This window comes from Pan troglodytes, chromosome 11, assembly GCF_028858775.2.
Source record: "Pan troglodytes isolate AG18354 chromosome 11, NHGRI_mPanTro3-v2.0_pri, whole genome shotgun sequence".
Taxonomy (NCBI): Eukaryota; Metazoa; Chordata; class Mammalia; order Primates; family Hominidae; genus Pan; species Pan troglodytes.
Genome location: NC_072409.2, coordinates 61,228,642 through 61,249,237, shown reverse-complemented (window position 1 = coordinate 61,249,237; position 20,596 = coordinate 61,228,642). Strand labels below are relative to the sequence as shown.

Here is a 20,596-nt window from a genome sequence, read left to right as displayed (position 1 = left end):
AAACCTTACCAGGACTATACATTTCAACAGTCCTGCAAATTTGCTAGAAAGGCAGCTAGGAGCAAAATTCTAGGAACCAGTGGAAAGTCATAAAACCAAATGAGGCTGAATGAACTTTTCTAGGTATTTCATGGGACTGTTTTTGCAGAATTCTGCCTAAATTTCATGTTGTTTAATCATGGTCTCTGCTGAAAAAGTTAACTGCATTTTATGCAAGTTATTTGTTATAAGAAATGTGAGGTATTCCTAGCTCCAGGCTCAGGAAATGAGTTCTTTTTTTAAAAAATTATTTTTTTAAATTATACTTTAAGTTCTGGGATACTTGTGTAGAACATGCAGGTTTGTTAAATAGGTATACATGTGCTGTGCCAATCAACCCATCATCTACATTAGATATTTCTCCTAATGCTATCCCTCCCCTAGCCCCCCACCCCCTGAGAGGCTCTGGTGTGCGATGTTACCCTCCCTGTGTCCATGTGTTCTTACTGTTCAGCTCCAGCTTATGAGTGAGAACATGTGGTATTTTGTTTTCTGTTCTTGTGTTAGTTTGCTGAGAATGATGGTTTCCAGCTTCATCCATGTCCCTGCAAAAGACATGAACTCATCCTTTTTTATGGCTACATAGTATTCCATGGTGTATATGTGCCACAATTTCTTTATCCAGTCTATCATTGATGGGCATTTGGGTTGGTTCCAAGTCTTTGCTATCGTGAACAGTGCTGCAATAAAAATACTTGTGCAAGTGTCTTTATAGTAGAATGATTTATAATCCTTCGGGTACATACCCAGTAATGGGATTGCTGGTTCAAATGGTATTTCTGGTTCTAGATCCTTGAGGAAATGCCACACTGTCTTCCAGAATGATTGAACTAATATATACTCCCACCAACAGTGTAAAAGTGTTTCTATTTCTCCACATCCTCTCCAGCATCTGTTGTTTCCTGACTTTTTAATGATTGCCATTCTAACTGGAGTGAGATGGTATCTCATTGTAGTTTTGATTTGCATTTCTCTAATGACCAGTGATGATGAGCTTTTTTCCGTATGTTTGTTAGCTGCATAAATGTCTTCTTTTGAGGATTGTCTGTTCATATCCTTTGCCCACTTTTTGACGGGGTTGTTTGTTTTTTTCTTGTAAATGTGTTTAAGTTTTGTATAGATTCTGGATATTAGCCCTTTGTCAGATGGATAGATTGCAAAAATTTTATCTCATTCTGTAGGTTGTCTGTTCATTCTGATGATAGTTTCTTTTGCTATGCAGAAGCTCTTTAGTTTGATTAGATCCCATTTGTCAATTTTGGCTTGTGTTGCCATTGCTTTTGGTGTTTTAGTCATGAAGTCCTTGCCCATGCCTATGTCCTGAATGGTATTGCCTAGGTTTTCTTCTAGGGTTTTTATGGTTTTAGGTCTAACATTTAAGTCTTTAATCCATCTTGAATTGATTTTTGTATAAGGTGTAAGGAAGGGGTTCAGTTTCAGTTTTCTGCATATGGCTATCCAGTTTTCCCAACACCATTTATTAAATAGGGAATCCTTTCCCCATTGCTTGTTTTTGTCAGGTTTGTCAAAGATCAGATGGTTGTAGATTTGTGGCATTATTTCTGAGGGCTCTGTTCTGTTCCACTGGTGTATATATCTGTTTTGGCACCACTACAATGCTGTTATGGTTACTGTAGCCTCCCAGTATAGTTTGAAGCCAGGTAGCGTAATGCCTCCAGCTTTGTTCTTTTTGCTTAGGATTGTCTTGGCTATGTGGGCTCTTTTTTGGTTCCATATGAAATTAAAAGTAGTTTTTCCCAATTCTGTGAAGAAAGTCAATGGTAGCTTGATGGGGATAGCATTAAATCTATAAATTACTTTGGGCAGTATGACCATTTTCACAATACTGATTCTTCCTATCCATGAGCATGGAATGTTTTTCCATTTGTTTGTGTCCTTTCTTATTTCCTTGAGTAGTGGTTTGTAGTTCTCCTTGAACAGGTCCTTCACATCCCTTGTAAGTTGGATTCCTAGGTATTTTATTCTCTTTGTAGCAATTGTGAATGGGAGTTCACTCATGATTTGGCTCTCTGTTTGTCTGTTATTGTTATTTAGGGATGCTTGTGATTTTTGCACATTGATTTTGAATCCTGAGACTTTGCTGAAGTTGCTTATCAGCTTAAGGAGATTTTGGGCTGAGACGATGGGGTTTTCTAAATATACAACCATGTCATGTACAAACACAGACAATTTGACTTCCTCTCTTCCTATTTGAATACGCTTTATTTCTTTCTCTTGCCTGATTGCCCTGGCCAGAACTTCCAATACTATGTTGAACAGGAGTGGTGAGAGAGGGCATCCCTGTCTTGTGCCAGTTCTCAAAGGGAATGCTTCCAGCTTTTGCACATTCAGTATAATATTGGCTGTGGGTTTGTCATAAATAGCTCTTATTATTTTGAGATACATTCTATCAATACCTAGTTTATTGAGAGTTTTTAGCATGAAGGGGTGTTGAATTTTATCAAAGCCCTTTTCTGCATCTATTGAGATAATCATGTGGTTTTTGTCATTGGTTCTGTTTATGTGTTGGATTATGTTTATTGATATGCATATGTTGAACCAGACCAGGGATGAAACTGACTTTATCGTGGTGGATAAGCTTTCTGATGTGCTGTTGGATTTGATTTGCCAGTATTTTATTGAGGATTTTCTCACTGATGTTCATCAGGGATATTGGCCTGAAATTTTCCTTTTTTGTTGTTGTGTCTCTGCCAGGTTTTGGTATCAGGATGATGCTGGCTTCATAAAACAAGTTATAGAGGAGTCCCTCTTTTTCTATTGTTTGGAATAGTTTCCGAAGGAATGGTACCAGCTCCTCTTTGTACCTCTGGTAGAATTTGGCTGTGAATTCATCTGGCCCTGGGCTTTTATTGGTTGGGAGGCTATTAATTACTGCCTCAATTTCAGAACTTGTTTTTGGTCTATTCAGGGATTCGACTTCTTCCTGGTTTAGTCTTGGGAGGGCGTATGTGTCCAGGAATTTATCCATTTCTTCTATATTTTCTAGTTTATTTGCATAGATGTGTTTATAGTATTCTCTGATGGTAGTTTGTACTTCTGTGGGATCAGTGGTGATATCCCCTTTATCGTTTTTATTGTGTCTATTCGATTCTTCTCTCTTTTCTTCTTTATTAGTCTGTCTAGCAGTCTATTTTGTTGATCATTTCAGAAAACCACCTCCTGGATTCATTGATTTTTTGAAGTGTTTTTCCTGTCTCTATCTCCTTCAGTTCTGCTCTGATCTTAGTTATTTCTTGTCTTCTGCTAGCTTTTGAATTTGTTTGCTCTTACTTCTCTGGTTCTTTTAATTGCGATGTTAGGGTGTCGATTTTAGATCTTTTCCACTTTCTCCTGTGGGCATTTAGTGCTACATATTTACCTCTAAACACTGCTTTAGCTGTGTCCCAGAGATTCTGGTACGTTGTGTCTTTGTTCTTACTGGTTTCAAAGAACTTGTTTATTTCTGCCTTAATTTCATTATTTACCCAGTAGTCATTCAGGAGCAGGTTGTTCAGTTTCCATGTAGTTGTATGGTTTCAGTGAGTTCTTTAATCCTGAGTTCTAATTTGATTGCACTGTGGTCTGAGAGACTGTTGGTTTCCGTTCTTTTGAGTTTCCTGAGGAGTGTTTTATTTCCAATTATGTGGCCAATTTTAGAATAAGTGTGATGTGGTGCTGAGAAGAATGTACATTCTGTTGATTTGGGGTGGAAAGTTCTATAGATGTCTATTAGGTCTGCTTGGTCCAGAGGTGAGTTCAAGTCCTGAATATTCTTGTTATTTTTTTTATCTCATTGATGTGTCTAATATTGACAATGGGGGTGTTAAAATCTCCCACTATTATTGTGTGGGAGTCTAAGTCTCTTTGTAGGTCTCTAAGAACTTGCTTTATGAATCTGGGTGCTCCTGTATTGGGTGCATGTATATTTAGGATAGTTAGCTTGTCTTGTTGCATTGATCCCTTTACCATTATGTAATGCCCTTCTTTGTTTTTTTGGTCTTGGTTGGCTTAAAGTCTGTTTTATCAGAGATTAGGATTATAAACCCTGCTTTTTTGTGTTTTTTGTTTGTTTGTTTTTGTTTTGTTTTATTTTGTTTGCTTTCCATTTGCTTGGTAAATATTCCTCCATCCCTTTATTTTGAGCCTATGTGTGTCTTTGCACGTGAGATAGGTCTCCAGAATACAGCATACCGATGGGTCTCAAAGTTTGTGTCTTTTAATTGGGGCATTTAGCCTGTTTACATTTAAGGTTAATGTTGCCATATGTGAATTTGATCCTGTTATTATGATGCTAGCTGGTTATTTTGCCCATTAGTTGATGCAGTTTCTTCATAGTGTCAATGGGTCTTTACAATTTGGTATGTTTTTGCAGCGGCTAGTACTGGTTTTTCCTTTCCATATTTAGCGCCTCCTTCAGGAGCTCTGGTGAGGCAGGCCTGGTGGTGACAAAATCTCTCAGCATTTGCTTGTCTGTAAAAGATTTTATTTCTTCTTCACTTGTGAAGCTTAGTTTGGCTGGATATGAAATTCTGGGTTGAAAATTCTTTTCTTTAAGAATGTCGATGGCCGGGTGCGGTGGCTCACACCTGTAATCCCAGCACTTTGGGAGGCCTCCGAGGCAGGCGGATCACCTGAGGTCAGGAGTTCGAGACCAGCCTCAACATGAAGAAACCCCGTTTCTACTAAAAATTCAAAATTAGCCGGGCGTGGTGGTGCATGCCTGTAATCCCAGCTACTCAGGAGGCTGAGGCAGGAGAATTGCTTGAACCTGGGAGGCAGAGGTTGCCGTGAGCCAAGATCACACCATTGCACTCCAGCCTGGGCAACAAGAGCGAAACTCCGTCTCCAAAAAAAAAAAAAGAATGTTGAATATTGGCCCCCATTCTCTTCTGACTTGTAGGGTTTCTGCAGAGAGATCTGCTATTAGTCTGATGGGCTTCCCTTTGTGGGTAACCTGACCTTTCTCTCTGGCTGCCCTTAACATTTTTTTCCTTCATTTCAACCTTGGAGAATCTGACAATTATGTGTCTTGTGGTTGCTCTTCTTGAGGAGTATCTTTGTGGTGTTCTCTGTATTTCCTAAATTTGAATGTTGGCCTGTGTGTTCTTAACAAGCAACAATTTATCTCCACATCCGGGCAAAAATAAGTTAGAAATTTTTAAATCAAAATTACAGTATAACTATAATTTCAAATTTTGAGGGACTACTTATGTACATGGACGGTACCAGATGCCTTGAAAATAAGGTAGACACAAAGTAGGCATTGTTTTCTCCTCTTGCAGAGACAAGGAAAGGAACTGAGGCTAAGAGAGGTGGGGAGATGTACAGAGCCAGGAAGAGCCAAGCTAGGACTGTCTTGCTGCAGACCCCGTGTTTTCTACTCATTAGGCTCCATAGCATAGCACACAACACAAGGAGGCATTGCATCATCGTAGAGTTTCTCTTTTCTCTTGTATCCTTCAAGTTTCTTTTGATTCCCCTTACAAACTATGTGGGGTATAATATTATGAGGCCAGTCTAACCATTGCCAAGTTTGGCTAAGCTATTTGGTTCTAGAGTTGATGTGACATCTTTCTCATCCCAGCACTTAACTGACTTACATAATAAAGCCTGCACTATGGATGGGCCTCTGTGTGCTGTGGCCTCATGAAAAATATGCCTTGGGCCTGCAATTTCAAGCTAGGTGGGGCAGCCCCTCACGACATCTTCACACAGATACTGCTGTACTTTCTGCTCATTTCATATAGATCTTGAAGTAACTCACTCCTCTGCTTACTCAAAACCTGTCCCCTTTAAAAAAGATATGTCCTTCTAGAAATCAACCTGTAACCTAAGTTCTATCATTGTTTTCAGGTAAAGAATAGAAATTAAAGAGATAAAGACTATCTACAACATATTCATCGGGGAACAGATGTCACAGATCAGATGTCTCTCTATTATCTTCCTCCTCAAGAGGGGTTTGGTCATAAAGAATATCAAGACTAGGAAAAGGGGACACAGGTGGCCATGCACACAGTGAGGCTGATTATGTGCATAGAAACCAAGAGCCTTATGTTCCAGAGGGCAGTGCCAGCTCCTTTTCTGCTGCTGCCTCCTGGAGCTCCTGTCTGTCCTCTGAGCTCCTGCAGAAGCCTTCCTCTATCGCCACTGCCAAACCACCAGCCCCAGACTGGGGCAGTACATTTGCTTTTGATACCCTGGAGTGTAGGAGGACCACTTAGACTTGGCATTGTAAGCCCCATGGTTGTGTGGCCCTAAACAAGTCATGGTGATGACAACACCAGCCCTGCTCCTAGTTCACCACCTTCTGCTTCCACACTGGTGAGTCCTATCATTCACTCTACTCCCCTGACAGCAGCCGGACCTCCTAGCGTCCAATCAGTTCATCTTTCCATCTCTTCCCAGTCACACCTGGGAATCATGCCTCCACTCAAAGCCTTGCTGCTCCAAAATCTAAGACTTTAAAATCTACTCCCCACTCCAAAGATAACTGCCCTACCTTCCCCCTCCCACCACTTCATTCATATTGAACCTGAACCTGGATGCCAAGCTTCCCTGTTCACGAGCCTGAGATCAAACGCCTCAAGCAATCTGTGTAAAAACATGTTCAAAATAGTTTTCTTTACCTTGTGCCTTGTTGAGAGTTTGCACTATGTCTTTCCACCCTCCCTGCTCCCATCTGGGTTCCCTCACCTGTCAATTACTCTATTCTATGTGCCTGATGCTTCTCGTACCACTCCCAAAGCTGAGTCATTCAATCTAATTCGATTAGGCTTTCAATAACACCAGCCAATCCTCGTATTTATCTCCAGTCAATAGGCTCTCCTATTCCCTACAATCATTGTTCTAAATCTTTTATATTCTTTCCAAGTTTCAAACCACAGCCACTTCCTCTTATTCTTTTTATATATGTTAAATACTAATCTTTTGTTGGTTGTGTTACAGATACCTTTTCTCAGTTTGGGGCTTGTTTTTTCACTTTTTTTGATGTACTTTGATAAATAGAAATTCTCAAATTTAATGTACAGTCACGCATTACTTAACAATGGGGATATATCCTGAGAAATGTTTCGTTAGGCTATTTCATTGTTGTATGAACATCATAGTGTATTTCTTTTCTTTTTTTTTGAGACAGAGTCTTGCTCTGTCGCCCAGGATGGAGTGCAGTGGTGTGATGTTGGCTCACTGCAACCTCCACCTCCCAAGTTCAAGCAATTCTCCTGCCTCAGCCTCCCAAGTAGCTTTTGGGAGTGCCAGCCACCACACTCAGCTAATTTTTGTACTTTTAGTAGAGATGGGGTTTCACCATTTTGGTCAGGCTGGTCTCGAACTCCTGACCTCAGGTGATCCACCCACCTCGGCCTGCCAAAGTGCTGAGAGTACAGGCATGAGCCACCACGCCCAGCCCATAGAGTGTATTTCTAAAAACCTAGACAACATAGCCTACTACACACCTAGGTTCTATGGTATAGCCTATTTGTCCCTAGGCTACAAATTTGAATGGCATATTACAGTTCTGAATACTGTAGGCAATTGTAACACAATGGTAGGTATTTGTGTATCTAAACATATCTAAAGATAAAAAGATACAATAAAAATACAATATTATAATCTTATGGCACCACTGTCACATACACAATACATCATTGACTGAAACGTCATTATGCAGCCTATGACTGCAGTTAAATGTATCAGCCTTTTTTATGTTTTGTGCTTTTTGCCTCATGTTTAATAAACTCTTCTTTACCCAAATACCAAAAAGATATTCTTCTGTATATTCTACTAAAATGTGTCTAGTTTCACCTTCAACATTAAATCTGTAACCCATCCATAACTGATTTTTTTTGTGTATGATATGAAGTGGAGATCCATGTGGATGACTAGCTGACCTTGCGTCATTTATTTAATGGTCCATCCTTATGTCGCATAATGCCAGCTCTTTCATAAAGCAGGTTTCCACCTATGCATGAGCCTTTCTGGCTTCCCTACTTGTCTAGTCCTTCCCTGGTGCCCTACTTTTCTAATCAGTGTAACTTTATAATAAGCCCTGATGTATGATAGGGCAAGTCACACTCCTTGTGACACTTCTCCAGAGTTGCCAACTATTTTAGCCCTTTGCTCTTATAGATAAATTTTAAACTCAGTCTTTCAGGTTTCATGTACATGTGTATGCGCACGCGCACACACACACACACACACACACACACACATACACATACACATACACATACACACTGTTGAGATGTGGATTGAAACTGCATTGAAATTAAAGATTCATTCTCCTCATGCTCAACAGAAGACTCCTCCTTAAAGGAAATCAAAGGTCATAAATGTAAGCTCCTCTACTTTCTTCTCCTTTATCCCAGTGTGACTATATCTTGAGCCATGCCTTTTTTTTCTATGTAGTATCAGAGGAAGTAGTGCCCCTCTTCTTCTCTACAGTCATTCTCTAAACAGGCAACACATCCCATCACTTTGCATTTCCTCCATAATTTTTTCTCTAGAAAATGTACATTTCTTGAACAGTAACTCTATTACTCCCTCTGCATTGGGTTCTACTTCTGTCTTTTCTACCTTCCTAAAATTTCAATGACATTGTACTTTTCTGCTAGTCCTCCAACTTTTCTGTTTCTCCTCCTCTTTTCCTTACGTTTCTCATTACTTTCATCCATAATGTGGACATTACCTGAAACTTCTTTTTTCTCAGTCCTTTTGTTCTTTGTTTCATTTTTTGAAGAAGTAATTTTAAGTCTCCTATCATGGGAGATTGTGTCAATTTCTCTTTAAAATTCTGTCAAATTTTTGCTTTATGTATTTTGAGATGATGTTGTTAGGCTTATAAGTTTTTAGACTAGCTATATTTCCTGGTGAAATATTTTTCTATCATTATTCAGAGACTTTGTTTATTCCTGACAATGCTTTGTCTTGCATTTCAGTTCATCTGATATTAATCCACTTACATCAACTTCTTTTAGTTCGTACTTTCCCAATATAGGAAATTTTCATGCTTTTTCTCCTTTTATTTTCAGCTCTTCTGCACCCTATATGTTAGATGAGTTTCTTAAAAATTATATATAGCTTTTGTTTTTAATATCATATTAGATGCTCTATTTTTAGTGGTAAATTAGTCTAATTGCATGTATTCTGTGCTAATTACCCTGAATACATTTTAAATTTCATTCATTTATTCAGTAAGATAGTCTCAATTGCTAAGTCTCATTTAGGTATTTCCTTATAAGACCTTTTTTTTTTTTTTCTTGGTAATATCATACATCTCCTGTTGGCTTCACCAACAACCTCATTGGAGATTATTCACAAAACTATTTCTGGCCTTAACCTTGCTCTCTCAATCTCTCCAACCATACTTACAGCTTGTGCTTGGATGTCTCACCTGGTTGTCCCATCATTACTTCAAGTTCTACATGTCCAGAAACAAAATCAGCCTATCCAACATCCTCCGGTGCTTCCCAGCCCTACATCTCCACAATGTTTCCCCTTCCAATTCTCGTTTCATTTTCTCAGTCTTGAAAGCTTCAGTTCCCCTATCCTCATTGCCGCCGCCACCAGTCAATTGTGGCCAAGTTATTCTGAGTTTCTTTCGGCAGTGTCTCTCACATCTGCCTGCTCTACTTCGATTCCAGTGCCATCATCCTCATTCTGAGCCTCAGTTTTCTTCACCAGGGCCATTACTCTGTGTTCCTACCAAGTCCCAGAAAGGAAACCTTGTTGTCTGTCCTCCAAGCTATTCCAAACACTCCTCCAGGCTTGATGCTTGAGGCCCAGGCCTGACTTGTTAACTTATTTGCTCAGATAGTTTCAAGGACTTGCTTTTGCTACTAACAAGTGTCCAAACTATTTAATGTGGCTTTGAGGCCCTCCACAGTCTGAATGCAGTCTGGATGAATCCCCACACTTCCATTACTTCTTTTTACCATCCTGTTTCCCACCCTATAATTTAGGCTTTCCAAACTCCCATACTTTTTCATCTGGGAAAAGATTCTCTTCTGCTGCCATTTCCACTTCCATGATCACATGAAACTGCGAGCATCCAGCTATGACATCTCACAACTGCTTACTCTGATTTTCCACAGAAAAATGCATAGTACAATCTTACAGTACAGCCTAGTAGCCTATGTCTAAGCTGCGTGTTGGTGAAAGCTGTTATATGTCGTTGCTTCTGTAGGGCCCCTGACACTATTTATGATGTGCGTAACCTCTGCTAGAATTAGTTGGTTATCACAACCCAGATTAAATAGTAATTATTTTAAATGAGATACATGCAGTGACTGTCAAGAAAGAGAAAGGAAGAGAGATTTCAATAATTAGCCATTGAATCTACATCTGGGTCAAATGGACTTTATCCATTATGCTTCTCTTACCAAATGAAATATTCATATGCCAAACTTCTTTTTCCATAAAGGTGAAATGTTAGCTCATATTTAATTATGTTAGAAGATAAAAATTAAATAAAGCACGAATAACTTTATACCAATTTGTTGCCTTCTCCAGGATGACTTCATTTTAGTACTACTTGTTTATGAAATATAGGAAATAATCTGACTTTTATCCTTCTTATCTCAGAACCTAGAGCACATTTCAGTTTTCTGACTTTATTACTACACAGTTTTTGGTAAATTGCTTTAACAATTTTAATAAGCAGGATGTTATTTACTATTTCTTAACTCTGCCCTATAGTTTCCAAAATAAGATAGTTGTCCAATGGCTTATTTTGGATTTGTGCTAGTTATTGAGTATTTATTGGTGCACTCATGGCCTGAATGTAAAAAGAAAAAAAATAGCTTTCTAATCATAATTTAAGTGGTAAAATTACTTTAACGTCTTAATTCCTGGACTATATCTTGGGGGTTTTTGTAATGTACCTCGCAGACTTTATAGTATGGTAACATGGACTTCCTACTTCCCTACAGCTGGTTCTCATTTGCAATAATGATTCTAAAATCAAGAAGCAAACATTGCAACTAGAGTACTAAGTCTGTTTATTCAGTACATCAATTCAGGATACACAGGAATGAAAATAAACCAACTTTTGTCTGGACACAGTGGCTCATGCCCATAGTCCCAGAACATTGGGACTGTATATTAGTAATGGGAGGCTGAGAAGTGTGGATCACTTGAGCCCAGGAGTTTGAGACCAGCCTGGGCAACATAGCAAAACCCTATCTCCACACAAAAAAATACAGAAATGAACTGGTTGTATTGGCATGCAACTGGAGTTCTAGCTAAATCTCTTAAGCCTGGGAGTTTGGGGCTGCAGTGAGCTGAGATCACACCACTGCACTCCAGCCCAGGGGACAGAGCAAGACCCTGTCTCAAAAAATGAAACACAAAATAAACTAATTTTTTCTTAACCCTCGTCAGTCAAGAAGTCTCCAGGGACCATTGTTTTAGTCTGTTCAGGCTGCTATAATGAAATACCATAATCTGGGTAGTTTATAAACAACAGAGATTTATTGTTCACAGTTCTGGAGGCTGGACAGTCCAAGATCAAGACTCTGGCAGATTCAGTATCTGGTTAGGGCCCACTTTCTCATAAATGGTACATTCTTGCTGCATCTTCATGTGGTGGAGGGGGCAAGCAAGCTTCCTCAGGCCTTTTTCTTAAGGGCACTAATCCCATTCATCAGGGCAAAGACCTCAGGACCTAATCACTTCTCAAAGGCCCTACCTCCTAATACTATCATCTTGGTGATTAAGAGTCAATATGAATTTGAAGGAGACACAAATATTCAAATCCTATTAATCACATATCCACCAGTTGACATGGAGAAGAAGTACTTTGAGGAGAGTTAGAAGAGACTTGGCGTCTACCTTTATTTAGAACATAATAGACATACAACATGAGAAGCTAAACTTAAGGGCTAGGTCACTGTTGTACCCTGGCAGCTATGGCTCTAATACCTCATTATCACCACATTCTCTCTTGGGCAGGGCAGCATAAGGCAAGCAAAAGCCAAGGACTTACAAATTGTGCTAATGGAATAAATGGAAGCAAAGATATTAGGCCATAACTTTTGCAACCTTTTTAGTAAATTTTCTATAGCATTTGAGGCTGTCAACTTCCTCTTTCTTCTTAAAGTTACTTTCCTGTGAATTTCATGTTAGACTCTCAATTTTCTGTTTCTTTAACACTTCTGTTACCATTCGTTTTCTTTTTCCATTGTTAGATCCTCTTCTTCTTCACCACTCTAAAAATAAATGTTTAACTATGATCAATTATTGGCTCTTTTCCCTTTCATTCACTATTGTGACTTCAATTACCATTTTAATCAAGATAATTCCCAAATGCACAAATATCTAGCCTGGCTTTCCCCTGGCTCCTGCATTTCCAAGTTCCACTCTCACTCATACCCTCATTCTTCCTTGCCTAGACTGTTGCTATTCCCTATGAACTTGGTCGCCTAGTCCAATATCCCCCTAACAATGCATCCTACACACTGCAGGGGTTGGCAAACTTTTCTGTAAAGTGGCAGATAGTAAGTATTTCAAGTTTTTCATACCAGATACAGTCTCTGTCACATACTGTTCTTTGTTTGCTTTCTTGTTTTTCAACAACCCTTTAAAATGTAAAAATCATTCTCAGGTTACTGGTCACAGAAAAACAGACCATAAAACAAATTTGACCCACAGGCAGTGGTTTGCTGGCCCCTTGCCATAGAAATGCCTGATAGCCCCTGTTGAAGCACAGAACCAATCATATCACTCTTTTGAACGTAAAGTAGAATGTTTTGCCTGCAGTTTCAGTCCAAAATTCCATTGCTTCTTTATGGATTCATCACACTAACCAAACAGATCTCCTTACAGTCATTTTTAAATTTTCTATTTCCCTGATATTGTTCAAGCTTAGAGCACTCTCTTTAGTCATATTCAATTGCCAAACCCATGCACATGTCTGCATTTGCATGTGTACACACACACACACACCTGGAATCCATTTACCTCCTTTATTTGTAACTTTCTTGTGCTTGTCATTTATACTTTATTTATGTATATCTCTAACTTCCCATGCAAGCTCTTAAGAGCAGAATCTGTCTGATTCATTATTCTATGTTTCTCTTGCACTCACTTTTGCCTAGTTGTGCTTAATATCATAGCATATATATAGCAGACACTCAATAAATCTTTAACAAATAAGTGAGTGAATGAATGAATGAATTCAGATGTATATACATTAATGGGGCTGATACATATTCAGTATCTATAAATTTTGTTACAATCTCTACTAACACAGAGGCACAGCTCCTTAGGGAGTCATAAATTTGGTTTATGGGCTTGGATTTGATCCAGGCCCATCCACTTAAATTGTGCAACCCATGGGAAGCAATCTAATGTGGCAATTGTAACCAAGTACTAGAAGGAGACAAACCTGGATTCCAACTCTGCCTTCATCACTCAAGTAGCTTAACCTGCATTGAGCCCTGGGATCCTCAGCTTTAAAATAGAGTGATAATTCCCATGTGTTCTGGAATCTATCATACTTGGGGCTTCCTCCTTTTGGTTGAAACAATGGTTTGATTTTTTTTTACCCCAATGTGATAAATATAGATATACCAAAAGATTTTGATCCAAGGGTTGCACATGCCCTGTATCCCCTACCAATTGCAAGGCCAAGAAGTATCCCAATGTTACATGGCTTCCCATTCTCTGCAGGCCCTCAGGCTACAGAGCTGACGACTTTCCCTTAGACACTGGAGAAGACAGCAGAGGGCTATTGTCTTTGCCTTACAGATAAGTCTCTGGAGGCCAACTCCACTACCTCCCAGTACAAGGAGATTTATTATGTTTATGAGAGTATGTTTGAAGCTGATGTTGGCATCCAATGACAACTCTCTTTCCACATTTAGGAAACTGAAGGCCAACTATCTACCTACCCCTTAATAGACTCATAAAAACCAAGCAAGCATGATTTTTAAATAAGTTTCATCTCTCTCTCTCTCTCTGTTTTTGTTTTTCAAATGGGCATCCTGTCTGTATCTGAGAAAGGAACAAAAAGTCGAAGATGTTTCTTGCTTAGAAAAATGGTAGTCTCTTACTACCATAAGCAGGAGATGGTCAGTGTTACTTGTCAGGTCAGGGTGTCAGCACCACATAGGATTTACTCCTCAGAATTGTCAGTACCCAACACCCTGTTGCTGGGAGAGCTAAGTATTTAACTCTGATGTGTAAAGAATGTTGGCACAGTGTGTGGCTCCTAGGAAGCACTCAGTAATTGTTAACTGTAACTACAATTATTCTACATGTAACTACAGGAACTCATTAGATTATAAACACAGATGTTTCTTGTTCCTCTCATATTTTATCCAGTCTTAGTTAAAATTGTCAGTAGGGCATACTTTGACTTCAGGACTTTCGATTTCATCTTCAGGTTCCATCTTCCCTTCTTGATCATTTTAGTGGACAGGGTACAATTAAGAGGAAGCATATATAATTTCCCAGATGATAAGAAAGAAGCAAGCCAATGCCTTCCCTGTTTAACACCAATGACAAAACAAGCTCAATTGGCCTACTTATAGTCATAAGAGGAATCAAGCCTTTTATAGATGGGAAGGGACTTTTTTACACCAAATGGCTGAAAGTCATAGAGTCATGCATCAAGTTTAGAAAAGCTTTTTCTCCGACATAATGTTTGGGGGAGAAATTGAAATGTTCTTTGAGATAGATACTGAATTGTACCAAAACTCCTTTTAAATGTTATCTGAATATCATCTTAATAACATAATTCAAGTCCAAACATTTTAAATAAAATAGTGGAAAGAAGATAAAGAGGAAGAATTTTTCAACTCAAAATGTTTTCCGTATGAGTTTTCAACATACAGTGGGTCACTGATAAATTTTTGCGGTTCTGAAACTCTTTTAAATTATTAGACTATCATTATTTTAGAAATAAGGGTGATGCAGGCTTTATAGTCAATTTGCCTGATTCAAATCCCAGATCTGCCATTTAATATACAATACTGGGCAAGTTATTTAACCTCCGTATGTCTTAGTTTTCACCTCCAGAAAATTTAGATAATAATAATACCAATATTATATCATTAATTATAAGGATTAAATGAGTTAACATACGCAAAAAACATAATAAGCACTCAATAAATATTTTTATTGTAACAATGGTGATGATGATGTCTATATAGCACTTTATGTTTAGCACAGATCATTTTCATGTTATCTTGTTTGATACAAAAATCAACCTTGCTGAGGTCTGTATTAGTATCTCCATTTTACAGAGAGAAACCAAGACTCAAAGACAATAAGTTACAAGTTCAAGTTTGTTTAGTTAGTAGCAACTTTGTACTTAAACCAAGAGCATCTTTCTGCAAATCCTGGGCTCTTTCTACCTTTTTTCATCTGATTCAATATTCTAATTATTAAGTATGATCAAGTTAAAATGACGGTCAAGTAGGAGCCCATTTTCTCTTTATTCCCAGAACAATCTGAATGAATATTAAACTGTGAGATTCACATGGAAAGAAAAGACCATCTTGTTGGCTGGTATTCTTGGAATACCTTCTGCCCCTATATACCAGTCATTATATTTACAAGGAAAATGAAGGCACAGTGTCCAGACCACCCTGTAGTCTCACAAAATATTCATTGACGTGAAAAACAAATATCAAGAAAATGTAATTTACCCAATTCCTTTCCAAAACAGCCAATAATAATAATAACACCTTTCATCTGCTGATGTGTAATAATGCTTATAGTGTATAAAGCTCTGTTCCATTCCTTGTGTCATTTGAGCTGCATAACAATGAGACAAGAATTATGCTAGCTCATGAGAACAATGAAACAGATTGGGGAAGACTATACAAATGAAGAGCAAATATCCATTTGATTTTCTTTTTCTTTCTCTTTTTTCTTTTTACTTTTTGTTTGTTTGTTTGTTTTTGAGACAGAGATTTTGCTCTTGTCACCCAGGCTGAGGTGCAGTGGCATGATCTCAGCTCACTGCCACCTCTGCCTCCCAGGTTCAAGTGGTTCTTCTGCCTCAGCCTCCCAAGTAGCTGGAATTACAGGCACCCACCACCATGCCCAGCTCATTTTAGTATTTTTAGTAGAGACAGGGTTTCACCATGTTGTCCAGGCTGGTCTCGAACTCCTGACCTCAGGTGATTCACCCACCTTGGCCTCCCAAAGAGCTGGGATTACGTGAGCCACTGTGCCCGGCCCCATTTGATTTTCAATGCCACTATCCAAGCCTCAAATTCTCTCTCATAACCAATGAACACACATAGAATTTTAATACCTCTGGCCTTTTTCAGCCATATTCCTCAAAAAATATTGGTAGATTAGAGGCAATGGAAAAATATAACTACTCTCTTTTACTGAGAAAAATTAATGAAAGTAATACAATCGAGTAAATAAAAATAAAATATTATTGTATTATTTTATTCCTTTTAATAGCTTACTTACTAAATAATTTGCATGACAATTGGTAGTTTGAGTTCTAACTCTAGGAAGGTCTTCCTAGAGACTGGAGGAGTACATCTCACACCTACTCTGCATTTCCACTCTGCATCCCTAGGCAGAATCTCACCAGGCCTGCCTAAACTACCCATCCCTGGCTGACCTCAGTGCCCCCTAGTCTCTCCATTCCAGTTGAAACAGGACAGCTGGATGACTCCCATTAAGGAGCAACTCTCGTAATGTAACCTCCCACCCAATCGGAAACCCACATTACCCTCGCTGTGCTTCCCAAGGCAAGGAATGGCTATCACTGATTGCATAGGAGATCATTTTAGGTGGAATGTAAATTCATCTTTTTGTTTTCCGAGATATGTTTTCATTTGCATATATATGAAATAATTATAATAAAACACAAAGCCAAGGGTATTAGACCTAAATAAATAAAAGTTTCAAAGGGGAATTAATTTGAAGAAAAATATCTACTTGTAGTGTTGGTATATCAATATGACAAAAAGGTGAAGATTATACAAGCATGACTGTAGGTTGGAACATACTAGCCTTCAGAATTAAGTTTCAGTTCCTTAGCCAGACATTCAAGACCCTCCGTGATCCAGACTTAGTCTATCCTTCCAGCCACAACTCGAAGTACTACTTGTACTCTAGTCTAACCAAATGTACTTTTTGAAAAATCTGTGAATATCCCACCTGTGTGACTTTGTTCGTAGTGTTCTCTGTGTCAAAATGTCCTCTCCCTGTAATTCTCCATCTCTATCCACCCTCCAGATATAGTGTGAAGGCTGCCTCATTCATGATCTCTTCCCAGAAATCCACAATGAAAAATAGTTTCTCTCAAAGGAATTGGCGATTGATTGTGGTGGCTAAGGAAAGATAGTGGTCAAGAATGATAGTTCCACTGAGCAATACAGGGAAGCCCAGGAATGGAACTTGATTTAGGAAGAAGATTATAATACATGTGTGGAATGACTACAACTGATAAAGCCTCATCATGTCTATTATCTCTCAGATTTCATCATCAAAATAACCTCTCATGGTAGGCAGGGCAACTGTTACTATGTATGTGTTATTTGTGGTGACCTCAAACTCAAAGATGTTGTGAGATTTGTCTAAGTCTACACAGCTCCAGACAGCAAAAATAGAACATAAGCCTTAACCTTCCTTAAATTAATACTAATAATAATTGCATTATTTTTCTAATTATAAAAATGTTTTAAGGGAAGGATAGAGAGAGATTTGTTAAAGGATACAAAATCACAGTTAGGTAGGGGGAATAAGTTCTAGTGTTCTATACCGCTGGAGGATAACTGGTTAATAACACATAGTTTCAAACAGCTAGAAGGAGGACATTGAATGTTCCCAACACAGAGCAATGATAAATATTTGATGTGATGGATATGCTAATTACCCTGATCTGATCACTATACATTATATATATCAAAACATCATTATGTATCCCATAAATATGTACAGTTATATATCTATTTTTAAAAAATTTTTCATTGTAGAAATATAGAAAATAAATAAACACATGAGAAAGGTAAATAATCATGATTATAACTTCGGTGCATTTTCCGTTTTTTCTATACTAATTTGTATATAATTGAGATATTGTTTACATATATGTTTATATCCTGAATTTTTCACTTAATAACATACATAATTATGTTCCTATGTCATTAAAATGTGGTCTTAATGAACAAGTAATAGGTCATAACTTTTCAGAAATTTATTTATTTTAAAAAATTAAAAAACTTCAAAAAGCAAAAGGAAAGTCAGGTGCAGGCTTAAGCCACGTATATTTTTGTTGTTGTTTTGTTTCTTATTTCAATAGGTTTTTGGGGGAACAGATGGTGTTTGGTTACATGAATATGTTCTTTAGTGGTGATTTGTGAGATTTTGGTGCGCCCATCAACCGGGCAGTGTACACTGTATCCAATGTGTAGCCTTTTATCCCTCACCCCCTTCCCACCCTTTCCCCAAGTACCCAAAGTCCATTGTATCATTCTTACGTTTTTGCATCCTCACAGCTTAGCTCCCACTTATGAGAGAGAATGTAAGATGTTTTGTTTTCCATTCCTGAGTTACTTCACTTAGAATAATGGTCTCCAATTCCATACAGGTTGCTATGAATGCCATCATTCCGTTCCTTTTTATGGCTGAGTAGCGTTCTGTGATATATATACATATACCACGATTTCTTTGTCCACTTGTTGATTGATGGACATTTGGGCTGGTTCAATATTTTCACAATTGGATGCCCTTTATTTCCTTCTCTTGTCTGATTGTTCTGGCTAGGACTTTCCAGTGCTATGTTGAATAGAAGTGGTAAGAGTGGGCATCCAGCTGGGCCTGGTGCTCATGCCTGTAATCCCAGCACTTTGGGAGGCCGAGGCGGGCAGATCACTTGAGGCCAGTAGTTCGAGACCAGCCTAGCCAACATGGTGAAATTCCACCTCTACTAAAAATACAAAAATTTACCGGGCATGGTGGCAGGTGCCTCTAATCCCACCTAATCAGGAGAATCCCTCCTGAGGCAGGAGAATCACTTGAACCTGGAAGGCAGAAGTTGCAGTGAATTGAGATGGTTGCAGTGAATTGAGATGGTGCCACTGCACTCCAGCCTGGGCAACAGAGTGAGACCTTGACTCAAAAAAAATAAATAATAAAAAAAGTGGGCATCCTTGTCTTGTTCCAGTTCTCAGGGGAATGCTTTCAACTTTTCCTCATTCAGTATTATGTTGGCTGTGTGTTTGTCATAGATGGCTTATGTTACACTGAGGTATGTTCCTTGTGTGCCAATTTTGCTGAGAGTTCTAATCATAAAGTGATGCTGGATTTTGTCAAATACTTCTTCTGCATCTATTGAGATGATCATGTGATTTTTGTTTTTAATTCTGTTGATGTGGTGTATCACATTTATCGACTTGCATATGTTGTACCATCCTTGCATCCCTGTTATCAAATCTACTTGATCATGATGTATTATCTTTTTGATATGCTGTTGCATTTGGTTAGCTAGTATTTTCTTAAGGATTTTTGCATCTGTGCTCATCAGGGATATCGGTCTGTAGTTTTCCTTTTTTGTTATGTCATTTCCTGGTTTTGGTATTAGGGTGATACTGGCTTCATAGAATAATACAGAGAAGATTCCCTCTTTATCTTTTGAAATAATATCAATAGGATTGCTACCCATTCTTCTTTAAATATCTGATAGAATTCAGCTGTAAATCCATCTGGTCCTGGAAGTTTTCTTGGTTGGCAATTTTTTTTTTATTACCATTTCAATCTTGCTGCTTGTTATTGGTCTGTTCATAGTTTCTATATCTTCCTGGTTTAATCTAGGGAGTGCTGTATATTTTCAGAAATTTATCCATCTCCTCCAGGTTTTCTAGCTTATGCACATAAAGGTGTTCATGTAGCCTTGAATGATCTTTTGTATTTCTGTGATATCAGTCGTAATATCTCCAGTTTCATTTCTAATTGAGCTTATTTGAATCCTCACTGTTCTTGGTTAATCTCACTGATAGTATGTCAATTTTGTTTATCTTTTCAAAGAACAAGCTTTTTGTTTCATTGATCTTTCATATTTTGTTTGTTTCAATTTCATTTAGCTCTGCCCTGATCTTTGTTATTTCTTTTCTTCTGCCGAGTTTGGGTTTGGTTTGTTCTTGTTTCTCTAGTTTCTTGATGTGTGACCTTAGATTGTCTGTGCTCTTTCTGACTTTTTGATGTAGGCTTTAATGCTGTGAAGTTTCTTCTTAGCACTGCCTTTGCTGTATTCCAGAGGTTTTGATAGGTTGTGTCGCTATTATTCACTTTAAAGAATTTTTACATTTCCATCTTGATTTTTTTTTATTATTATACTTTAAGTTTTAGGGTACATGTGCACAATGTGCAGGTTAGTTACATATGTATACATGTGACATGCTGGTGCGCTGCACCCATGAGTTAGTGGGTCTATCTTGATTTTGTGGTTCACCCAATAATCATTCAGGGGCTGGTTATTTAATTTCCATGTATATGCATGGTTTTGTGGGTTCCTTTGGAGTTGATTTCCAATTTTATTCCACTGTGGTCTGAGAGAGTAGTTGATATAATTTCAATTTTCTTAAAT

At 38.2% G+C, this 20,596-nt stretch overlaps 1 protein-coding gene and 1 long non-coding RNA gene across 28 annotated transcripts in view; one reads left to right on the top strand and one right to left on the bottom strand.

The window, feature by feature from the left end:
• Positions 1-20,596, top strand: part of TRPM3 (transient receptor potential cation channel subfamily M member 3) — a 901,150-nt gene that overhangs the window by 689,145 nt on the left and 191,409 nt on the right. The window lies entirely within an intron of this gene.
• On the bottom strand, positions 11,847-20,081 carry LOC134807661 (uncharacterized). Its single transcript, XR_010148678.1, has 2 exons — positions 18,492-20,081; positions 11,847-12,245 (listed from the first exon to the last, which is right to left on the bottom strand). It is a non-coding gene; the product is annotated as an uncharacterized LOC134807661 (long non-coding RNA).